This window comes from Nycticebus coucang, chromosome 2, assembly GCF_027406575.1.
Source record: "Nycticebus coucang isolate mNycCou1 chromosome 2, mNycCou1.pri, whole genome shotgun sequence".
NCBI classification, from domain to species: Eukaryota; Metazoa; Chordata; class Mammalia; order Primates; family Lorisidae; genus Nycticebus; species Nycticebus coucang.
This window is the reverse complement of record NC_069781.1, coordinates 68,918,371-68,944,160: the sequence shown is the minus strand read 5'-3', so window position 1 is coordinate 68,944,160 and position 25,790 is coordinate 68,918,371. Positions and strand designations below refer to the sequence as shown.

The 25,790-nt window shown below is 37.4% G+C and overlaps 1 protein-coding gene across 28 annotated transcripts in view; it reads right to left on the bottom strand.

Moving 5' to 3' along the window:
* The window catches only part of PTPRD (protein tyrosine phosphatase receptor type D), a 2,247,062-nt gene that overhangs the window by 1,386,643 nt on the left and 834,629 nt on the right, over window positions 1–25,790 (bottom strand). For all 28 annotated transcript variants that reach the window (XM_053572732.1, XM_053572883.1, XM_053572736.1 and 25 more), the window contains exon 5: window positions 25,021–25,062. The gene's annotated coding sequence lies outside the window, so the exon portion shown is untranslated. The remainder of the gene's footprint in view (window positions 1–25,020; window positions 25,063–25,790) is intronic.

Genomic DNA, 25,790 nt, shown 5'->3' with positions numbered 1-25,790 from the left:
TCTTAGCAAAGTCGATCCAGGACGGTTTTAATGTAATACATCCTTTTCAGCAATCACCACTGAATCTCTGGTTTACTGCTGCAGGATATTTGGTTGCTCTTTTTTCACACAGGGAGCACATTAAGCTAGTCCTATAACCTTGTCTGTCCTAGTAACTCTTTGTACAAAAAAAAAAAAAAAAGGAACTATACACCAAAGGAATCTTTATATTTTTACATGAGTATCCACATTAGCATTGTTTTTATTTTTTTTTTCTTGGTATTTTGTCACGTCCCTTCGTGGACACCACTTATCAGGGCCCGGGACTGGTTGGTCTCTGGCTCCAGCCTATCTAGCTGTGTTCTGGACACGGCCGCTATGCTGTTATCTCATTCAGGAACAATTGCTCTTAGGTGCCTGAGGACTATTTACCTTAGCAGAAGGGGGGGAGAGAGAGAGAGAGAGACAGTCTTTAGGAGAATAAAGCAGTCTTCTTAGAAAGATAGATCTTAGTCTTTAGTAGAACTTAGTGATCTTCAGCAGAGAGACACCGTGCTGGCGTTCTGCAGGCAAGAGAAGTGACAGAGTCAGAGTAAGCAGATCCATGATAGAATGTGCACACTCCTAACTACCTTCTCCTCCAGCATAATATATAGCTGACCTTGTGCCTCTCAACACCACAGGTGTAGAGATTGCCAATTCACCACTGCTCTCATCTCGCAAGCTCTCTCATGCTTGTTAGGAGAGCTAAATCCCTCTCCATGCTCTTTCACCAAGGTGTTTTATTATTGAGCTACACAGGTATTTCTTGTAACTCTCACTTCTCCTAGCCATAGGCTATATGGGCTACTACTGTATTTTGGTTGTTTTTGTTTGTTTGTGAGACACAGTCATCCTGGCTAGAGTACAGTGACATGACCATAGCTCATGGTAACCTCAAACTCCTGGGCTCAATTGAGCCTCCTATCTCAACCTCCTAAGTAGTTGGGACTACAGCCATTTGCTGCTAATTTGTCTAATGTTTATAGAGACAGGACCTTACTCTTACTCAGGCTGGTTTCTAACTCCTGGCCTCAAATGATCCTCCCAGCTTGGCCTCCCAGAATCCTAGGATTACAGGCATGTGCCATCTCTCCCAGCCATCATTGTTCTTAGTAACAATGAAACAGAGCAATGATTCATAAAAGCATTTAATAATTGTACCATGTTCTATCAATGAGCTTCAGTTGCATGCATTACATAGATGATTCATAACCAAGGCTGTCAAAGAAGACACAAGATCATGTCCAGTATGATTGAATTTATTTCAAAAAACAGGGAAAACTAAATAATATTGTAAGAGTTACAAATTCAAACAATAAAAATTATAGAGAAAAGCCGAATATGGGAAGAAGCACAACTATGGTGCTGAAGGAACAACTAAGAATTTCAATGAATGCCAGCCGCTGAGGACGTCCATGCTACTTGAGAATCAGAGCAGTTACCTGGCCAACTGGCTGAGCAAAAAATAAGGAAAAAAAAAAAGCAAAAAAACCTTTGATTCTGGCCTGTGATTTTCTTGGACTTTTACATAGCAAGGTGATTTAGTTTGGGGATTTAAATCAACCTCTAGAAATTTAATAATGGAAGAGTTCTACTGTCCACATTTGGGGCTTTTTATAATAAGAGATGCTATCGTTATACAATACTGATAGTTACAATGTTAGATCTATATTTGACAACAAGACTGGAAAATGTTGAAGATGTAACCCCTTCTTCATCTTCCCTCTTGTTTTCATGAGTGTCTTCACTAAAATAATACACCCAGCCTCCCGAGTCCTCTGATCCCAAAATCTGACAGAAGACAATGAATGTGTGCAGCTCAGTGGCCTCTGGACTGTTGCCACTCTCAATGCCCATAGTCTCCATATCTCTGTCCGTGTTTCTGATGCCATGCTCAGCCTTGAGGGCTGGCTCAGCCCTTTTAGGGAGGCCTTTGGTTGCTCAGCTGCACCAGGGATGAGCTTGGAAAGTTTAACTCAACGATGGGGGTGTAAGCCTTTTGCCCATACCTTTAAAACCACATTTTGCAATAATCTTTATAATAAAACCAGCTATTTGACCTCCATTTGTCTGTCTCCTAGGTCTTAATTCCTAATTGATTTCAGGCTCAGGAGGGGAATAACAGGGCATTATTTATTGATCCCCTGAACCCCAAGAGCAGTGCCTATAATAAAGCACTGGATGGCATTATCAAACATTATTATCAATCATTGCTTCACAGTCTTCATTCCTTTTGTGACTTCATAGGAGGACAATATTCTATATGGAATCTACAGATGTACACACCCCAGGGTCAGTGGAAACCATATGCCTTTTACTAATAAATCGTTATTGTGTGCTCTAATTTTTTTTAAAGGAAGGAAAGCCTCAGGAAGGGATTTACATTAAAGGGCAGAAGGTAGAAGTACAGTTCCTAGGACAGCTATCAGGTGAGTAACTCTTCTTGCTGTATTCCAACTCATCCACTAAATTAATAAGAAGAAAAAGAGTAAGAAGCTGAATTAGGTCAGATTCAGCCAAGGTCAACTTCGAATAACTAGTAATCTTTCACTACATGTATTAAATAATAAAGGATGCTCGTATGTTGATTAGTACATGTGAAACTACTAGCACAGTACTTTATAAGAAATAGCTCCAGGATTTTGGAGATGAGTATTTTAATTGATAATAACCACGAAAATCAACCATGGCACTATTAACGTTTATCTGTTTTACTTAACGTTCTGTCCACTTTACCAATGACTAATAACACAAATCGCAAAGTTTTTGCCAGTGTGTCAACCCCTATATTTCTCTCTCTGGTACGTAGCCTAAGTGTAATCAAAGGTGATGATTTACATGTTTTAAATTTATCCTAACAATTACACACTCTATGTATTTATTATTTAAATGTCCCAGAATAAAAACTGTGAATGGCAATCACAGATAAGAAAAAAAGTTTTGCTTTTCTTTGATTATCAAACAAATAAAAAATATACCTTGAAATAAAGAGATGAAATTTCTATATTACCATTAAATGGAGATGCTCAGGGCAGAGCCGGATTAATGAGCAACAGTCAGCTTCACGTATACTAACCATTAAAGTACGTTAAAGCATCATTGGGGAGAAAATCAGAAATATAATGTCAGTTTATTTTGATCTCCCAATGCAACTTCTTAAATAACTTTGGAATGTTCTTCATGGGCCCTCTCCTGCCACCGTAGACTAGTCCTTGAATGAAAATATAAAACAAAAACACTCATACACACACAATAAAATAAAAATGTTCCTAGCTGTTGTTTTAAAATCCCCATTAAAATATTGAAGTTTTAAAAATCTTTATAGGGAAAACTCATTACTAGATGTCTCAGGATTATTATTTTTTTTTTTATTGTTGGGGATTCATTGAGGGTACAATAAGCCAGTTACACTGATTAAAATTGTTAGGTAAAGTCCCTCTTGCAATCATGTCTTGCCCCCATAAAGTGTGACACACACCAAAGCCCCACCCCCCTCCCTCCGTCCCTCTTTCTGCTTCCCCCCCCATAAACTTAATTGTCATTAATTGTCCTCATATCAAGATTGAGTACATAGGATTCATGCTTCTCCATTTTTGTGATGCTTTACTAAGAATAATGTCTTCCACTTCCATCCAGGTTAATACGAAGGATGTAAAGTCTCCATTTTTTTTAATAGCTGAATAGTATTCCATGGTATACATATACCACAGCTTGTTAATCCATTCCTGGGTTGGTGGGCATTTAGGCTGTTTCCACATTTTAGCAATGGTAAATTGAGCTGCAATAAACAGTCTAGTACAAGTGTCCTTATGATAAAAGGATTTTTTTCCTTCTGGGTAGATGCCCAGTAATGGGATTGCAGGATCGAATGGGAGGTCTAGGTTGAGTGCTTTGAGGTTTCTCCATACTTCCTTCCAGAAAGGTTGTATAGTTTGCAGTCCCACCAGCAGTGTAAAAGTGTTCCCTTCTCTCCACATCCACGCCAGCATCTGCAGTTTTGAGATTTTGTGATGTGGGCCATTCTCACTGGGGTTAGATGATATCTCAGGGTTGTTTTGATTTGCATTTCTCTAATATATAGAGATGATGAACATTTTTTCATGTGTTTGTTAGCCATTCGTCTGTCATCTTTAGAGAAAGTTCTATTCATGTCTCTTGCCCATTGATATAAGGGATTGTTGGCTTTTTTCAAGTGGATTAATTTGAGTTCTCTATAGATCCTGGTTATCAAGCTTTTGTCTGATTGAAAATATGCAAATATCCTTTCCCATTGTGTAGGTTGTCTCTTTGCTTTGGTTATTGTGTCCTTAGCTGTACAGAAGATTTTCAGTTTAATGAAGTCCCATTTGTTTATTTTTGTTGTTGTTGCAATTGCCATGGCAGTCTTCTTCATGAAGTCTTCCCCCAGGCCAATATCTGCCAGTGTTTTTCCTATGCTTTCTTTGAGGATTTTTATTGTTTCATGCCTTAAATTTAAGTCCTTTATCCATCTTGAATCAATTTTTGTGAGTGGGGAAAGGTGTGGGTCCAGTTGCAGTCTTTTACATGTAGACATCCAGTTCTCCCAACACCATTTATTGAATAAGGGAGTCTTTCCCCCAAGGTAAGTTCTTGTTTGGTTTATCAAAGATTAGGTGGTTGTAAGATGTTAGTTTCATTTCTTGGTTTTCAATTCGATTCCAAGTGTCTATGTCTCTGTTTTTGTGCCAGTACCATGCTGTCTTGAGCACTATGGCTTTGTAGTACAGACTAAAATCTGGTATGCTGATGCCTCCAGCTTTATTTTTGTTACTAAGAACTGCCTTAGCTATATGGGTTTTTTTCCGGTTCCATACAAAACGCAGAATCATTTTTTCCAAATCTTGAAAGTACGATGTAGGTACTTTGATAGGAATGGCATTGAATAGGTAGATAGCTTTGGGAAGTATAGACATTTTAACAATGTTGATTCTTCCCATCCATGAGCATGGTATGTTCTTCCATTTGTTAATATCCTCTGCTATTTCCTTTCTGAGAATTTCATAGTTTTCTTTATAGAGGTCCTTCACCTCCTTCGTTAGGTATATTCCTAGGTATTTCATTTTCTTTGAAACTATGGTGAAGGGAGTTGTGTCCTTAATTAGCTTCTCAGCTTGACTGTTATTGGTGTATACAAAGGCTACTGATTTGTGACATTGATTTTATATCCTGAAACATTACTGTATTTTTTGATGACTTCTAGGAGTTTTGTGGTTGAGTCTTTGGGGTTCTCTAAGTATAAGATCATGTCATCAGCAAAGAGGGAGAGTTTGACCTCCTCTGCTCCCATTTGGATTCCCTTTATTTCCTTGTCTTGCCTAATTGTATTGGCTAGAACTTCCAGCAATATGTTGAATAGTAAAGGTGACAGAGGACAACCTTGTCTGGTTCCAGTTCTAAGAGGAAAAGCTTTCAGTTTTACTCCATTCAGTAAAATATTGGCTGTGGGTTTGTCATAGATAGCTTCAATCAGTTTTAGAAATGTGCCACCTATGCCTATACTCTTCAGTGTTCTAATTAGAAAAGGATGCTGGATTTTATCAAATGCTTTTTCTGCATCTATTGAGAGGATCAAATGATCTTTATTTTTGCCTCTGTTAATATGGTGGATAACGTTTATGGACTTGCGTATGTTAAACCAGCCTTGCATCCCTGGGATGAAGCCTACTTGATCATGATGAATGACTTTTTTGATGATAAGCTGTAATCTATTGGCTAGGATTTTGTTGAGAATTTTTCCATCTATATTCATGAGTGAGATTGGTCTGAAATTCTCCTTTTTGTTTGGGTCTTTTCCTGGTTTTGGTATCAGGGTGATGTTTGCTTCATAGAATGTGTTGGGGAAGATTCCTTCTTCCTCATTTTTTTGGAATAATTTCTGCAGTACAGGAATAAGCTCTTCCTTGAAGGTTTGATAGAATTCTGGAGTGAAGCCATCTGGACCAGGGCATTTTTTAGTTGCAAGCTTTTTTATTGTTTCTTTGATCTCAGTGCTTGAAATTGGTCTGTTCCGGAGGTCTATTTCATCCTGGCTAAGTCTAGGGAGAGGGTGTGATTCCAAATATTGATCCATTTCCTTCACATTGTCAAATTTCTGGGCATAGAGTTTCTGGTAGTATTCAGAGATGATCTCTTGTATCTCTGTGGGATCAGTTGTTATTTCCCCTTTATCGTTTCTGATTGAGGTTATTAGAGATTTTACTTTTCTATTTCTAGTTAGTCTGGCCAATGGTTTATCTATTTTATTTATTTTTTCAAAAAACCAACTCCTTGTTTCATTAATTTTCTGAATGATTCTTTTGTTTTCAATTTCATTGATCTCTGATTTGATTTTGGATATTTCTTTTCTTCTACTGAGTTTAGGCTTAGATTGTTCTTCTTTTTCCAATTCCATAAGATCTCTTGTGAGATTGTTGATGTGCTCTCTGTTTTTCGAATGTAGGCATCTAAAGTGATGAATTTTCTTCTCAAAACTGCTTTTGCAGTATCCCAAAGGTTTTGGTAGCTTGTGTCTTCATTGTTGTTATGCTCAAGGAAGTTAAAGATTTCCTGTTTTATTTCTTCCTTCACCCATCTGTTATTCAACAGAAGATTGTTTAATTTCCATGCCTTTGGGAGAGCTTGAGCATTTTTGTTAGAGTTGAGTTCCACCTTTAGTGCCTTATGGTCTGAAAAGATACAAGGTAAAATTTCAATTCTTTTGATTCTGTTGATATTTGTTTTGTGTCCCAGGATATGGTCAATTTTGGAGAATGTTCCATGGGGTGATGAGAAGAATGTATATTCTTTATCTTTGGGGTGGAGTGTTCTATATGCGTCTATCAAGCATAGTTGTTGTATGGTCTCATTTAAATCTCTTACATCTTTGTTTAATTTCTGTTTAGAGGATCTGTCCAGCTCTGTAAGAGGTGTGTTAAAGTCCCCTGTTATGATGGTATTATGAGATATCATATTGCTCAGACTGAGTAAGGTCTGCTTCAAGAATCTGGGAGCATTTAAATTGGGTGCATAAATATTTAGAATTGAAATGTCTTCTTGTTGTAGTTTTCCCTTGACCAATATAAAGTGACCATCTTTGTCTTTTTTGACTTTAGTTGCTTTAAATCCACATGTATCTGAAAATAAGATTGCAACTCCTCTTTTCTTCTGAATTCCATTTGCCTGAAAAATTGTCTTCCAACCCTTGACTTGGAGCTTGAATTTGTCTTTTGAAGCCAGGTGTGTTTCTTGCAGACAGCAGATGGATGGCTTGTGTTTTTTAATCCAGTCAGCCAATCTATGTCTCTTCAGTGGGGAATTCAAGCCATTAACATTTATTGAGATAATTGATAAGTGTGGTAGTATTCTATTCGTCTTATTTGGTGAGAGTCCATTCCTTAGTTTTATCTTTTGCATCAGTGTGGAGGTTAGGTTCTGTCCTTTGATTTCTGAGTTCTTACTTTGCTGCAGATCCATTGTGGTGGTCAGTGTGCAGAATAGGTTGAAATATTTCCTGTAGAGCTGGTCTTGTTGTGGCGAATTTCCTCAATGTTTGTATATCCGTCAATGATTTGATTTCTCCATCAATTTTGAAGCTTAGCTTAGCAGGGTACAGAATTCTGGGCTGAAAATTGTTCTGTTTAAGTAGATTAAAGGTAGATGACCATTGTCTTCTTGCTTGGAAAGTTTCATTAGAGAAGTCTGCCGTCACTCTGATGGATTTGCCCCTGTAGGTCAACTGGCGCTTACTCCTGGCAGCTTGCAGAATCTTTTCTTTTGTCTTGACTTTGGACAGGTTCATCACAATGTGTCTTGGAGAAGCTCGGTTAGAGTTGAGGCGACCTGGGGTCCGATATCCCTCTGAAAGCAGTGTGTCAGACTCTTTGGTGATGTTTGGGAAATTTTCTTTTATAATATTCTCTAGTATGGCTTCCATTGCTCTGGGGCATTCTTCTTCCCCTTCTGGAATTCCTATAACTCGTATGTTGGAACGCTTCATAAAGTCCCATAATTCTGACAGTGAACGTTCTGCTTTCTCTCTCTTCTTTTCTGCCTCTTTTACTGTCTGAGTTATCTCAAGAACTTTGTCTTCTACCTCTGAAATTCTTTCTTCTGCATGGTCTAACCTGTTGCTGATACTTTCCATTGTATCTTTAAGTTCCCTAATTGACTGTTTCACTTCCTTCAGGTCTGCTATATCCTTTTTATATTCTTCATATCGTTCATCTCTTATTTGATTCTGTGTTTGGATTTCCTTTTGGTTATTTTCTACTTTATTAGCAATTTCCTTCATTGTTTCCATGATTTCTTTCATTGTTTTCAACATGTGTATTCTAAATTCCCTTTCTGTCATTCCTAACATTTCTATACTGGTGGAATCATCTGCAGTAGCTACCTCATGGTCCCTTGGTGGGGTTGTTCTAGACTGGTTCTTCATGTTGCCTGGAGTTTTCTGCTGATTCTTCCTCATGAGTGATTTCTTTTATCTGTTTCCTTGCCCTAATTTTCCTTTCACTTCCTCTTGCTCTTTAAGTTCTTGTGCCTGTGGACTAAGGGTTACAGGACCAGAAGGGTGAGAAGGTTGAAGAGCAAAAAAAGGGTATGAAAGAAAGGAGGACCGAGTGATAAGAAAAAAAGAGAGATAGAGAAAGGAGAGGGGGTGGGTATAAGGAATATTGACAAAAAGAAGAGAGGCACAGAAAGAGAGAGACAGGGCAATATTGGTGTACAGTAGGGTACTTTGACACAACCTTAAAAAACCCCACCTTCTAGGGGTGCGCAGTTGGGTGGTTCCCTTGAGGTCAGCAGCTCTTTGCTAACCTGATCAGACACAGTACCCCACCTCCACCAAGTAGAGAGGAAAGACAAAAATGCTATAAATCAAACCAAAAGAAGCAAACAGAAAACTTTACGGGGATAAAATTGGGTGAAAAACCAAATTATATCGGTAGAAACACTAGCAAAAATGAAGTTGAAGTTATTAAAAAAGGCAGCAATGGGAAATTACAATTAAACTAGGAAAATTGAGAAAGAAAAAGGGATCTGTGTGGAAAAGATTGAAATTAAAAGAACAAAAGAACATCAGCAACGTCAAAATAAACAAACAAAAAAAACAACCAAACAAAAAAAAAAAGAAAAAAATACACAACCAAAAACAAAGCAGTTTGTATATGTTATTGAATATTGTCTGGGCAACACGTGGTCTTCTGGCGTATGAGATGTTAGTCACAGTTCTGATACGACTGGAGGCTGCTGATTTCTCAACCCCCAGCAGGTAGACACCCTAAATCTCTCTTCAGCCTACTTAAAAGGCACTTTGAACTTGTAAACTTGCTGAGCAGAAGCTTTCCCAGCTTTCTCGCTGGAATCACTGCTAAAGTGGCTATCCACTTACCCATTGTGCCAAAACCGGTCTCACTCTGCCCCTGAGGGTTAGGGCTGCAAGGCAGCTCAAACCCCACCCTTAGGCTACTTGGTTGCTGGGTTACCAGCTCCCACCCTTTTCTAGCTCTGAGACCCTGAGGGCGGAGCTTGCCGGGGCAGATCAGTGACAATGGATCCATGTGACCCACCGCCAAACACTATTAGCTCCATCTGGCTCAGCGGCTCAGACTGGGGCCCTAGACAACGGCCAAAGTTCTCCGCACTCCCGCTCAGGCCTTCCCCAAGGCAGTTCAACTCAGTGCCAAGTCCAACGACATCAAAACAGTTCACAGGTAAGGCCTTTCTGGTTTGCAGTCTCGCTGCTACTGAACTTACAGTTGTGGGCGGGTTTAGACGGATTGAACACATGCGACCACTTGCCGGTTTTCCACTGTTTTAGTCCTCCTCTTGGGGTCCAGAAGTCTCTCGCTGACTCCCTGTATCTTCATAGGAGTGATGATAGGCAGTTCCCACCAGCCAGAGATGCCTGGAGTCCTATCTCCCCAGACTCACGGTGCCCAGATGCAAGGAAGCTGTTACTCGGCTGCCATCTTGCTCCGCCTCCATGTCTCAGGATTATTATATACATAGGTTCCCTTGGTACATGACTTGAGGTTAAGGCTTATTTTCTACTTTTTTGTATTTTTTATTCTTGTCCAGGCTCATAGACCTTCTTTAAGAATCAACTTTGACAGATGCATTAGATTTATCTCTGGTGCTACCAATGCAAATCAAATACTGAAAGTTACCGAAAGATTATGATTAATATTCTTAGTCTTGGACAACCTGTTATTGCTTGTCTTTTTTTGGTTGTTGTTGTTGGTCCAAGGTCATTTGTTACATAACACACAAAATTGAATATGGATGTGAAACCCCATTCCATTAACTGAGTTTTTGGCCTCCGGGAAATTAATTTAACATCAAAACTTTATTTAACCCATCTTTAAAATGGGAATGATGAATACTTATTGTAAACTGAATTGTATCACCCCTAAAAAGTTATGTTTGAAGTCCTAACCACCAGTTCTTCAGAATGCAACCTTATTTGGAAGTAGGAACTTCGGCAGAGTTTAAAAGTTTAGAAAGGAGATCTAAAAATAGATCTGCCGTTCAATCCTGTAATCCCTCTACTGGGCATATACCCAGAAGACCAAAAAGCACATCATAACAAAGATATTTGTACCAGAATGTTTATTGTAGCTCAATTCATAATTGCTAAGTCATGGAAGAAGCCCAAGTGCCCATCGATCCATGAATGGATTAATAAATTGTGGTACATGTACACCATGGAATATTATGCAGCCTTAAAGAAAGATGGAGACTTTACCTCTTTCACGTTTACATGGATGGAGCTGGAACATATTCTTCTTAGTAAAGTATCTCAAGAATGGAAGAAAAAGTACCCAATGTACTCAGCCCTACTATGAAACTAATTTAGGGTTTTCACATGAAAGCTATAACCTGGTTACAACCTAAGAATAGGAGGAAGGGGGAAAGGGAGGGGAGGGAGGGGGGAGGTGGGTAGAGGGAAGGGGATTGGTGGGATTACACCAGCGGTGCATCTTACAAGGGTGTATGTGAAACTAGGTAAACTGTCTGTAAAGCTAGTGAATGATGCCCCATGATCATATCAATGTACACAGCTATGATTTAATAAAAAAAAAAAAAAAAGAAAAAAAATAAATAAATAAAAATTTAGAAAGGACATATTACAATAGGATTTGTCCTTCATCCAAGATAACTAGGGTCCTTATAAAAAGAATGCCACATGAAGAACAGAGACATAAGAAAAACACTAGATAAAGATGAAAGGCAGAGACTGGAATGATATTTCTCCCAGTCAAGAAGTGCCAAAGATTGCCAGCAAATCCCCAGGAACTAGGAGAGAGGCATGAAACTAACGCTCCATGGCAGCCCACAGGGGAAGCCAGGCCTGCTGACGCTTAGAGTTCAGAGTCTAGCCTCCAGAAGGAGAGACAGCAAGTGTCTGTTGCCTAAGCCCCTTCCTTTGTAGCATTTTGTTATGGCGGCACTGGCAAACTAACACACTACTCAACAAGGTGAGGTTTCAATAAAACAATTCACAAAGCACCAAGCATGTAAAAACTACACTTGATTTATTTCTTATTTCTATTTTTAGAAATTTAAATATGAAAATATCCCAGTGGGGAGGCAGTTGAGAAGGTAGGAATTATAAAGGAGATAAATCTCTTAACAGTCCATGTGTGCTAATTGTTTGAATCCCCCATAAATGGCTTAGCAGAAGAGGAGGTTGGAACACTTAGCTAAATTGAAGTTTGGGGATTATCTGTGAATTTAAAGTATTCATGCCATTTTGGCCCCTATTAGCACAAGTAATTGAGAGGAAAATCTTGCCAGTTATGCTTTTCCATAAAGCTTAATGTGGGCTTCAATATTTAAGTAATTCATTAGCAGGCGTAAATGGTACTGTAGAACAACATTAAAGGGTGTAAGAGGTAATCTGCGACCTTCATTTTAGAGATGAACAAATTGAGGCCTGTGGAGGTTATAATGAACTCAAGGTTATCCAGTTTACATTGGAAAAGCAGACACTAGAATCCTTGTCTACCAATTTCCTTTCAAGATTCTGTGTTATTTTCAAAATTCTGTAGAGCTTTTGTAATTATGAGAACCCCAACTCTGTACGTGGAACTTTAAGGCCAAGGTTGGAAGAATTCAGATCTAGAGAGAAGAAAATTACAATGTCAATTTAAAAAAAAAATATCTTCAAAAGTTATATTTGAGAAAGAAAACAGCAGTGGGGACAGAGGTCAATTATTTTTACACTTAAATTGTTAGCTATATAACACATTTAGAGAAATCTTTTTACATTGTTTAGAAGATCCATTAAATACGACCTGGTAGGACCTTTGTAGGACAAATCATTAAAGCGCTAAATGGTATTTGGAAATGCTGCTACCTCCGATTGAAGTCATTTGCATTGTTATAAAACATGTAGGAGACTTTGCCCAGCAGGATCACTGGGTAGCTGAACTTTGCCCCGCACATGATTTTGCAAATACAGAGCATACTCCTTCCCGGCTCAGCCACTAGCCCTACTTAAATTAAAGCAAGCTTCTCTCTTTCACCTCTGGTTTGCTCTGCTTTTAAGCATGTCATGTGGGAAGAAATATTAGACTTTTAATACAACAAACTTTGTTGTCATTGCATTTGCTTTTTTCACTTTGGTTTATTACTTCATATTTTCAGTCTTTATAGGACATTTACATGTTGCCTGCCCCAAATATATCACAACTGTAATTGAGGGGCCCAGTTCAGAATCTACTCCAAACAGAATCATTCAGTTTCATTTTGCAGCTTCATAGCCCAGAACCAGAACTTTTCAAAAGACACTCAATAGCACCAATACAGGGTCCCCTCTGGACAACCTATCAATTTGTGTTATGAAGTGAATTATGGCTGTCCCCACCAGAGCTGGTATAGTTAAGTGTCTGTCAATGTTTCTATTATGTTTTGAGGGCTTCTTACTTGGCTGCAAAAATACTCTTCAAGCTAAAGCATACACCGCCATCCTTGGAAGTGACTGTTCCCTTTGTTTAGTTTTACCATTTAAGAGCACTTGCACTCTTTTCTGTTTGCTTGTATCCAATTCAAAATAAAGTTTGGCTTTCTAAACAATAGTCTGCCAGAAGGATGGGGTATCAAAAAAAACCTTGGAGGTTACCAAGGCTTCAAAAACATTGTTACAGTGTGGCACAATTACCCTGTGAAAATTATGTGTACAATTATTAGGCCTCTTTTTTTTTTTTTTTTTTTTTTGTGGAAGGGACAATGTCTTTCTCTGTCGCTCAGGTGATAGTGTCACAGTACAATCATAGCTCACTATAACCTTGAACATCTGGGCTCAAGTGATCCTCCCACCTCAGCCTCCCTGCTGGCTCAGACTACAGGTACATACCACCAAATCAAGCTGTTTTTTTTTTTTTCCTATTCTTTGTAGAGAAGGTGGTCTTAAACTCCTGGCCTCAAATGATCCTCCAAAATTGCTGGGATTACAGACAGGAGGCACTGTGCCTAGCTAGGACTCTGAATTTTAAATCCAGAGATCTCCATTTATATCTTTGATGGATACGACTTCATCATGTTTAGGGACTGTTTTTGCCTTCCGTTTTCCATTCCCCTATCTTTACTTTGAACCTAGTTCAAATATTTCGTTTTCTGAGAAAGCTCAAATGGACTCAGGGAGTCTTCCCCTAAACTCACTTTGCACCTAATACTTGGATACAATATCGCAATTATTAGATCATACTATTTGTCTGTGTGTCTATTTCTTCACCTAACGGTGCAAACTGAGGACAAGGACCATGTCCTATTTATCAGCAGAATGCTATCCATATTAAAGGCTATGTTAACCACTGTGATAAAAATGTGTCAAATGGTTTATGAAGTGAGTGTATGATGCCCCATAATCATATCATTGTATACAGTTATGATTTAATAAAAAAAAATAAATAAATATGCTCAGTAAATATTGGTTAAATGAATGAATGAATGAATGAATGAAAAGTGATGTTTTATGAAATAGGATTAGTAACAAGGGCACTGGGGGAATGGAAGTCTTTGAAAAATAAGGAATATTTTTAACATGATTTCCCCCTTCTACCATTTAACCTTCAAGAGGGTATAAATTCTCATATGCCCCATAATGAACAATTACCCAGGAAAGTGGTTGACTTGTACACTCTTACTGGAAGAACTACATGCAAGAGAATTTGTTGAGAAAATTACTGTTTAAGAAGCAAGGAGATGAAGTGTTTGTTCTGACTTAGTCGCTGACTCGGTGACCCTCTTCAAGTTACTTAATAGCTCAGTGATTCCATCTTTCTGCAAATTGTGATAAATAATAGCAGTTCTGTCTGCTTCAGAGGGATATCTGCAGAAAAAATGAGTTAGCATTTCTGAAACATTGTAATGAAAAAACCTAAACTACATATATTGCATGTACTAAAGTATTAAATATTATTAAAGATTATATAGCTAGTACATTCTGTATAATAAATCATTGGTTGCTAAGAAGATTCTTGTTGAAATTACATTAACCTAATCCAAAGTATAATTGGAAGATTTGATTTTTCTGCTTGACATGAGCTCCTGGACTATACCCACTCTAAAAAGAAAAGTAATGAAAAGTAGATGGTTCAGTTGTTTCTGCATTTGGCATCTGAAGATAGTCCATGAGACTGGTGTGAGGGATAAGTTGTCATGTTCTACCTGAATTACCATATTTTCAAGGAAAAGTGCTAAAAAGAATTACAGATAATTTTAGAAGAAAATTGTAGGAATGATTTTTTTTTTAATTATAGGTTTGCAAAGAGGTAAGGAGGTAAAGCTTTCAGTGTTTCTCAAAGGATAATTTTTGAACCATCTTCTTTGGTGTAACCTGGCGCATTTAAATGAAGAGTTATTGACCACATCTTGAATTTAAGGCATGAGGAATTTGGGGGAGATACCCAAGAATGCGTATGCTAAGTAAAATCTCCAGATGATGTCTAGGATGATAGTCAGGTTAGAGAACAAATGTGAGGACCTTTGGGTTCAGGAGGCCAACTCAGAGTATCGGCCCTACAAGATCAGAGGGAAATTGAACTTCCTTGTCCAGCAAGTGTTGATAAACTCTCCTCTAGCTTTAAAACACTATGTTACCTTGTGTAGAATTTGTTAAGGAATTGGAAATTAATCAATCTTGTTTTAGGAAAAAAATGAGAAAGATTGAACTTAAAAAAAATTAATATAGCCGGGTGCTATGGCGGGCACCTGTAGTCCCAGCTACTCGGGAGGCTGAGGCAAGAGAATCGCTTAAGCCCAGGAGTTGGAGGTTGCTGTGAGCTGTGTGATGCCACAGCACTCTACTGAGGGCCATAAAGTGAGACTCTGTCTCTACAAAAAAAAAAAAAAAAAAAAAAGGCAAAAAAAAAAAAAAAAATTAATAATTTGCTACATGTTACCAGAGTTCATGGGTAAGTTTTATTTATGGAAAAAGGCAGGGCTCCCTCTGTAAACTCCTTCATTTTTTGTTCTGTGGATTCCTGGAGGCAACCCAGTCTGCTTAATTTTAGCAAACATTCTCATATTTTTCTAATGGTTTGTCCTTCCAGCAACTATGAGGAAAAACAGGGTAAAAATATCTCATTACAGTTGTGATGTGTCTGTATTGCTAATGGCTACCGCTGTAATGCTTTGTTTCTCTTAGTAAGAAAGTATACAGTCATGTGGAAATTTTAACAGTTATATAAAATAATACAGAGGCAAATGAAAGACACCTAAAGTTCTGATACACCACAGCAATTACCACTCCACTTTGGTGAAAATTATTCTAGAGCTCTATAGAATAGATTCGTTATTCACTATAGAATATTATTCCATTTATATAAAATTATACCAATAATTAAATTTACATGTATTTACATATATAAACACTTAACAAGCTGTGGTATATGTATACCATGGAATACTATTCAGCCATTAAAAAAATGGAGACTTTACATCCTTCGTATTAACCTGGAAGTGGAAGACATTATTCTTAGTAAAGCATCACAAGAAGGGAGAAGCATGAATCCTATGTACTCAATTTTGATATGAGGACAATTAATGACAGTTAAGGTTATGGGGGGGAAGCAGAAAGAGGGATGGAGGGAGGGGGGTGGGGCCTTGGTGTGTGTCACACTTAATGGGGGCAAGACATGATTGCAAGAGGGACTTTACCTAACAATTGCAATCAGTGTAACCTGGCTTATTGTACCCTCAATGAATCCCCAACAATAAAAAAAAAAGATGCTAAAAAAAAATAAATAAAATAAAATATACATATTTTGTGTTGCATTGTTCCATGTTGTTTTATAATTTGTTTTTCCATGTCAATGATACTTTAAAATTTTTATAATCATAAAAACCTGTGTCAGCTCTTTTATCTTTTTCATTCTATTGAAGAAATGTATCTTCCCCTCATAAACCTCTATATTCCTCTTATTTTCAGATCAAGAATACCTGGGGACTCCCTCATTCTCTCAAAACCTCCCTGTCCCAATTTCTGTATCAAACCACTGTTGCCAAAGATATTACAGGGAGGGACACGGGCTCTAACAGTGAGTCTTCTGGATCGCAGAGAAGCATGTGAGATGAATTAGCCTCTAAGTAAGCTAAGGTATCTGAGGGATGCCCAGAAAGTATCCAGCTGCTATTAATACTAATTTTCATATTATGTGGATGGAATCTCTCCAGACAGCACTATATGACTTTTCTATCAGTCTTTTCCTGTTCTGGTAACATCTATCTGTTTCCTGGAGAGTGCATTCAAAACACTTGTTGCTTTGTAGGCAAGAGAGGGCCAAGTAAGTTTGACATCTGACATTTCTTAAATTCTTACTATGTTTCAAGTGCATTGTATAACTGAATTTTTACAACCAGTTTTGATCTAAGATCAAAGCTATTTCTGTCTAATAGGAATACTGAGGGAAACAGCTTCTCAAAGCAGGTATGTAGAATGTTCACATTATTTATAGTGAATCTGGTTGGAGGGTATAGGAATAGGGAACTATTTAATGGGTGCAGGATTTTCCTCTGGGGTGATGGAAATGTGTTGGAACTAGAGAGTGTTTGTGATTATTCTGTGAATGTATTTAATGTTGCTAAAGTGTTCATATTAAGATGGCTAATTTTATGGTATGTAAATTTTACCTCAATGAAAAAAAAAAGTACAGCAGGGAATTAAAGCCAGTATGATGGTAGACACCACACTTTTAACCATTGCAAAATACTGCCTCCCAGGTGGCTTTATTGGTTCTGTATTTTTCTAGAATAAATAGCATTAATAACTTTTTAGGCTTCCAATGTCCTTTTCATGCTGATAAACCCATTAAATCTCCCACATAAGGAGAGATTTAAGAGATTTAACCATAAAGTGGTGGATAGGTGTGGTTAAGCAGAGTTTCTCAAATCACTTTTTCCATGGACCTCATTTTACCTGGAGAATTTCTAAAAAAAAAAAAAAAAAAGGTGTCATAAAACACTTTTATGAAATCACTGTTTTCTTCAAAGCAATGAAATGAATGTTTATTACAGATTTTAACTTGGTATTTAGGTATTATGATGAAGACTGGGCAGTTCACTGGTATTATGACCATTTCCTTAGCAATTGTTCATGATAGAATAAATGTGCAAGGGAAATGAATCAGTGTCACCTTTTATTATTTACTTGAAAAAATTTAATACAGTATTTACTTTTCAGTTACATTTCATGAACAGGGTAGCTCTGCTATGTGCATCACACCATTTAAATTTCATGATAAAACACAAAAGACGTAGGGGAATGTACGTTTGGCATAAACAAGTGAATGTGCTAATTTTCATGATTTGAAAAAAAATGATGCTTTATGTAAAGCTGGTTGGGTCTTTTTTATCAGTTATTTTTTTCAGTAGAAAAGAAACTTTTTAGAAAAAAATTAAAGCAGGTGAAATTCAGAGCAATAATTTATTATAAAATAATCTTTTCTTTTATAAAAGATAAAAAAACCAACTTTTAAAACCAACTTAAAACCCAGTCTTCCTATTCTGTTTTTTATATATTAACTACTATAATTTCAGTTCATTCATAGAAATAATGTAGTGTTTGGAATCAGTTAAAACCTATTTTACCTGTCACATATTTACTTTTGTGCTCTGGGACTCAGTATCCCCATCTAAATGTGGGTACACCTATATACAATTTTCATAGGGAGTATATAAAATATAAATTTCAACCCAACTTTTTAAAAATATTCATAGTTTCAAACCAACCTGCTCAACATAACCAATTCTGACCCCCCTGCTTTCTGCCAGCCTGTCTCTATTTGGCTTCACTTCCCTCTTTGCACATTCTGGAACCAAAGTGAAGCCATTTCCTAGATACTCTTACTAGAAACCACTAATTTTGATCTCATTAAGCCATAATTATTACCAACTGGGCAATGCCTACATTTGGACCGTCCCCACTGCCATTTTCCTCTGGGGAACCTCCAGCATTGCTGGGGAAGTCTCCAAATAATCCCACCTGAGTACTCTACAAACACCACCCATACCCTGGTGCTGTATTTTAATGACTAGGCTCTCAGCTCGAGAGTGAAAGTGGTAGAATGATGACAAGAATAATACCCTCCGACTTCCCTGTACCAGACTTAATTTTTCTTCCTGAATGAAAACCACATCACTTCCCTCCCACAGATCACTTTGTAAGGGCTACTTCTGTTAAATCTCCCAGTGCGGTAGAGCAGGCTGAGGTCTACCTCCTCCTCCCCACTCCCAGTCCGCCTCCGCCTCCGTCAAAGGTGGCTGCAAGGTGGACTTCACACATTAGAAGGTCCATGGTCTCCCATTGCTTTCATAAGAGAAGCAGTACCTTTCAGTAAAAATAAACAATTATGGAATACATTGCAAGTACAAGTTGGTGCTATCGTGTGTAGAACACAAAAGTCCTAATGCTATAAATGGGTAAATGAGATGAAAGCTATGCTGATTAGTATGATTTCAGCACTCCAATCTGTACAAATAATCAACACACTGAAGTGCGCATAAATGTATTTATGATCTATGTACAAAAGACTTAATTAAAAAAATAAAATTAAAAAAAAGAATAATAAATGTTAATTATAAAAACAGAATGAAAAGTGATGAAATCTCCTAAGGTGATGAAGGCAGTCAGCATGCTATCCAGTAAGGAAGGGGGCTTCTCAGAATATGGCAGGTGTTTACTGGGAAAAAATATTCATATATATGTATCTGTATATCATTTCATACCTTTTATATCTTTAGGATTTCAGACATCATCAAATCAAATGTGATGACCCCCACAGCAAAAGAATTTTCTTTTTTTTTTTTTTTTGTAGAGACAGAGTCTCACTGTACCGCCCTCAGGTAGAGTCCTGTGGCGTCACACGGCTCACAGCAACCTCCAACTCTTGGGCTTACGCGATTCTCTTGCCTCAGCCTCCCGAGTAGCTGGGACTACAGGCGCCCGCCACAACGCCCGGCTATTTTTTTTTTGTTGTTGTTGCAGTTTGGCCGGGGCTGGGCTTGAACCCGCCACCCTCGGCATATGGGGCCAGCGCCCTACTCACTGAGCCACAGGCGCCGCCAGCAAAAGAATTTTCAAAAATAACTGTGTTAGTCTGTTTTGCACTGCTATAACTTTAATAAATACCTGAGGTGGGGTAATTTATTAAAACAGAGGTTTGTTTGGCACATGGTTCTGCAGACTGTACAGGAAGCATGGCACCAGCATCCGCTTCTGGGGAGGGCCTCAGCGAGCTTCTCATCAAGGCAGGAGGCGGAGGGGGAACAGGCATGTCACATGTGAGAGTGGGGACAGGAGAGGGAGGAGGAGGAGGATTCCCAGGCTCCTTGAAACAACCATCTCTCATGTGAACTAATAAAGCAAGAACTTACTATCATTAGGAAGGCATCAAAACATTCATAAGGGATCAGTCTCCAAGGCTCAAACATCTCCCATCAGGCCCTCACCCACTCTGGGTATCCGCTTAAATGTGAGATTTGGAGGGAGCAAGTTTGGATAAACTACATCAGTGACCTTTCTTTTAATTTCTGTCTTTTAAGAAGCAAGTCCCCTGTTCCTTTGTCTTAGTCATTACACGTATCTCCCAGTGTGACTCTCTGTGACCCTATAGTAATACGTATAAGCTGTTGTTAGGTACTCTATAATGGTATTGGGGCAGCATTTGTTAATGTAGAGTGGGTAAAGAGGCACAGAATAATTCAAAACTTCCTCCCTCCTGCACTGCTTCTAAAGTCTTGGTCTGTCCTCCAGGAGCTCCCACAACTCAGGGTTAATACTAGGACACCAGGGAACCTCTCCATCCCTGCTCCACTGAGTGGACTGCTATTTGGTTCACACCAGAACCATATTAATTCTAAATCTTGAATATAAACTCAATCTGTAGAATATAAATCAGAAAACACGGCAGACACCCTCAGATAGTCAATATCTGTCTTCAGTGATGAATGTTACCTTGCCTTGAATCTCCTTTTGACAAATATGCTCCGGTCTTTCTGGACTTTCAGATATTTCCTCTTCTCTTCTTCTCTAACGTGGTGTTGTATGTTTGCTCATGGTAAACTCCCAATATTGCCTGCTTTACTAGAATTCCAAGATTATCTACCATAGATGTTCTACATAATGGATTTTCCCTCTGAGCTGAAGTTTCTTTAAGGGTCTTAAAGAGAATCTTGTTATAAAGTATCTGCCCTATTTCTGTGAGTAATCTGAGTTCTTTAGCCCCGCCAAGCCTTTCCTCTGTTTTTATGTCACATACCTAAAAATACATATTTTCCCCGAATGGAAAAGTTCATACATCTTATTGAAATTATTTAGTGTGTAAGATCTATGATAAATGAGAAAACCCTAGTGTTTCGTACAAGATTTAAAGTCCAAGAAACAGAATAGCATTTATTGGCTGAGTTGGTGGCTCATGCCTATAATCCTAGCTCTCTGGGAGCCTGAGCGGGATCTCTTGAAGTCAGAAGTTTCAGACCAGCCTGAGCCACGAGCAAGAGCTGTCTCTAATAAAAATAGGAAAAATTAGATGGATATAGTGCTGCACACCTGTAGTCCTAGCTACTTGGGGGTGGCTGAAGCAGGAGGATCACTTGATCCTAGGAATTTGAGGTTGCTGTGAACTGGGCTGATGCCACAGTACTTTTGCCTGAGAGACAGCAACAATATGACCTCCACCCAAAGCAAAAGAATAACATTTATTTATTTGCATACAATAAAATTTGTAAGGGTAAAAAAAAAAATATTCTCTATTTCAAGAAAACATGAGGGCTTGCTATGTTTGACAGCCAAGAGCTGCTCCAATATTGTATCTTCTTGACTATCATAGCCTCATAATCTTTCAGTGCTTGATCCCTCCCCTTAGGATTCCAGACTTACATGTTCTGCCTCCCGCCTGTCTACCTGTCTGAACTTCCAGATATTATTTCTCCTTCTCTATTTTAGTCTGTGTTAGTCTGCTTTAAACGACATAAACAGTAGAACCTCCATCGTTGACCCTCTCCTTACATTGACCACCTCCTTAAATTGAGTTAATTTTCATAGACTAGACATGTACCACATGTACATAGGGTTCCTTATGTTGACCACCTCTGTATGTTCACCTATTTGTTACTCACACGGGTGGTCAACTCACACGGTTCTACAAAGACGTGTTCAAATCTCTGCTTGTAAGAGTAACCAAAACCCAACAGTTTAAAAACAAACAATCCAATAGGAAATAGGAAAACTACATGAGCAGATACCTTATTGAAGAGGAAATACAGGTGGCAAATCAGCACATGAAAAGACGTTCGACATCAATAGCCATCAGATAGATGCAAATTAAAAACAGGAGATATTATTACACATTTATCAGAATGGCTAAAATAGAGTGACTACACCAAATGCTGGCAGGGAAGCAGAGCAGTGGCATCACTCTTCCATTGCCGGTGGGTCTGTAAACTGGTACAGCCACCCCGGAAAACAGGTTGTCAGGCTCTCATACAACTAAGTATGTGGTTGTTATAGGATCTAACAATTGTAGTTTTGCACATTTATCCCAGAAAACGAAAAGTATAGCCATACAAAAATGTATGAAAAATCTTTATAGTAGTATTATTTATAGCAGCCAAATACTGGAATCAGCTCAGATATCTTTAAATATTTAAAGAGTCAAATAGTGGCACATACATGCCATGGAATACCACTCAACAAGAAAAGGGAAAAACTACTAATACATGCAACCATTTATATGAATCTTGAGAAAATTATGCATAGCAAAGAAGCCAAAATCAAAAGGTATGCTATTGAGGTATAATTTTTCTAAACCATCCCCATTTTATCATGTGGTTTTCCACCCTTGACCATACTAACAAAATCTAAAATTAAATCAAATTTAATTTAGGTTGTGCAACATAAAATCCATTTATACATTTAAGTACCTTTAAAAAGAAGAACTTTGGAGCACAGAAATTTCAGGGAAAGAAAACTTAATAGTAAAACAATTTAAAAGTAGATGAAAATTTAAAAGGACACAAAATAATCAAGAAGTTTGCAACAATTCCCAAAGAAAGGAATGCTCACCCAAAGATAAAAACAAATATAATTATGCTAGTCAGTCTTCTTCTATTAATAAAATTATCAAAATTATTATTAAGAAGTTTATTTTATTTATTTTTTTAGAGACAGAGTCTCGCTCTATCTCCCAGGCTATAATCAGCTGCATGATCATAGCTCACTGCAACTTCTAATTGTTGGGATCAAGTGATCCTTCCACCTCAGCCTCCCCAGGTGATAGAATCACAAGCTCATACCATACCCGGCTAATGTTTTCTTTTTATTATTATTTTTTTGTACAGTTAGGATCTTATTATGTTGGCCAGGCGAGGCTTAAACTCCTGGCTTCAAGCAATCCTCCTGCCTTGGCCTCCCAAAGTGCTGAGAGTATAGACATGAGCCACTACACCCAGCCAGAAGTTTAACACAAAACTTACATGAATACAGAAATGAGAAGGAATAAAATAGTATTTATTAAATATTTATGTATAAGAAGCACCTTAAGGCAATTATATCATTTCAATATCTTTAAAATCTTTTTGATAATAATTTATTAATTCATTTTATGTCTGATGTAAGTTCCTCAGGATTTTCTAGCTAATAAATGATGGAAAATATCTCAAACCCAAGAAGGTTCAATTTCAAAGCCATAATCTTCCTACTTCCTCACGCTGCAAGAACACCTAGAAAATGCCCTAGATATCAATTCATTACCAGAAACATCACTCCCTGTACTATCAGGAGGAAAGAGTAATAATAAACAACAGCAGGCTGGAGGTTGAGGCTGTACATCCATGGGAAGCTGGGATTATTTGCATTGTGCTGTGTTTGATTTAGTTCCCTGCCAAATGTCATGCCAAAGCCTTGACACAACAGAGATTTGTGCTTGGAGCCATTCATTCCCTGTCTGGCAGTGCACATCAGCTGGCTTGTTTTCCTTAGATATTCTAAAGTCATATCAGTCTCTACACCGGGACTGAAAATGACTGTAAAAAATATTAAAAACAGAGTCAAGAAAAATCTAGGCAATGTTTCCATTTTAGGGTCTCAGAAAATTATCCACATATGCATTGCATTCATAGCATGCTTTGCTTTTTCTTACAAGAGTAACATGGCAGAATCCATACAGTATGTTTGAGCCAAATAAAAAATACACAGATGTATATAAAATGGTATTTCCCAAAATATTATATTTATGTAAAATGGAACAGGTATAAATAATGATACCATACATATCCACATTTTGCTCATAATCACAAACCAGCGCTCAACACTTCTTTAAATATTAAACTACTCTAACACATAGAAAATTAAAGTATGCTGTTTCAACAATTCATGGGTGGGGTTGAAAAGACAGTGAATAGGGTAGCTGATCTGGAGAAGCTGTAGAGAAACTGTAATCAGACATTCTGAATTTATTCAACATATAAAGACCTCCAAAAGACAGACATCATACCTCTTCTCATTATCTAGTCCTGAAGCTCACTACATTCCTTATGTGCTAGTTTAAGCAATTTTTCAGGCATTTTTCCTTACGACATCCTCCCTACAGGACTGGTAATTAATAGCTCCTGTATGTGACATTCATTTTGTCAGCTTCACCCTTTTCCACAACCGTGCTTAAGAATCTTATTTTCCTTGCTTCTTAATCATAGGTTTCCATGTAGCTTTATTCATCTTATACATTTCCTGTCTACTCTATTAAGAGTCAATTGTTGGGCGGCGCCTGTGGCTCAGCGGGTAGGGCGCCAGTCCCATATGCCGGAGGTGGCGGGTTCAAACCCAGCCCCGGCCAAATTAAAAAAAAAAAAAAAGAGTCAATTGTTACATTCCATGACTTTTTATGATCCTTAATAACACTTTAACAGTAGCATTTCAGTTTAAAATAGTCATCCCATGTTGACCTTGAAGGATTCCTTTTATCTTTCATGTAGTACATTTATATACCCCTTTCTGAGCAGTATATAGTTTTTTCCCTGACTGCTTCCACTTTTCAAATTGATTATAATTATAAATTAATTTCTCTATTTCATCTCCCCAAAAGTAAATACATTGAAGTAGCTCTTACATGATAATTCAACTCTCACATATCCTATTTCAATAATTTTATCTGAGTATCATTTAAGATATGTTAAAAATTTCTTTTAATTTTTTGAAGTTTCATATTCAAAGTAGAACTTTGAATAGTTTTTCTGCTTTATTTTACTTGCAGGGGTGTTAACTTTAACGATTCTTTGGACATATTTTGTATTTAAGACTTTCTGTCTCCCAGCAATGTCATGTATTTGATAATCATATTTATGATTCTGATGTTTTCTATTATATTTTGCCAGATGAAAAAGTACATATCATATATATGAACATGGAATACAATACCACATTTCTAAGCATGCAAGAGTAAGTTATTATTATAACTTTTTTGTAGTTTGTTCACAGAGAAAATTTGAGATAGTATATACCTTTGTCCAAGGCACATCCTGCTATGGTCTCAGGACAGGAACCTAATGAAAAAAGAAAAAAACAATTATAATAATGAACAAATTGATAAATATCAATATATAAAATTAAGTAAGAATATGTGTAAACCTCAACTATTGATCATAATATGTATCTGCCCATTAACTTCAAAAACAAGTCCTATTTTTTGTATTTTTTTTACTAATGTTCATGAAGACCAAAAACAAGATTTAAATATTCTTTTCACACTTCTCAATTTGAACTCCAAAAGATATTTATTCATTTATGTCTTAAAATAAATATTTTTCACAAAAAGAAATACAAAGATAAATAATATACACGAATGTCTATCAAATGCAGAAACTCAGACTTATGACTTTTCAAAACTGCTATTTGAATTTTCAGCTTCAAAAGGGAAAGATGAAGAAATAGGTTAAGTAGCTTTTATGGTAATAAAAGCCTAATAATGTTTGTTCATCAAGAAATGGCAGTGAAGCCCTAATTAAAGTTAACAGAGGATCATCTTCACAGTACTAATATTTAAAAAAAATTCAGGCAATGAATCTAGAATGAATACAGTAATAGATTTAAATATGTACAAATGAACTTGGATTGTGTAAAAATCAAAAGAGGAAATAGAATCATGTACTGCTGAACTAAAGCCCAATATTTCTATTCTTCCTTTTTCTATTTTATTATTTTATTAGATGAAGTGCCACATTTCCAAATATGTTCAGAGACCCACCCATCTAAAGGCACAGATCTAAATTGA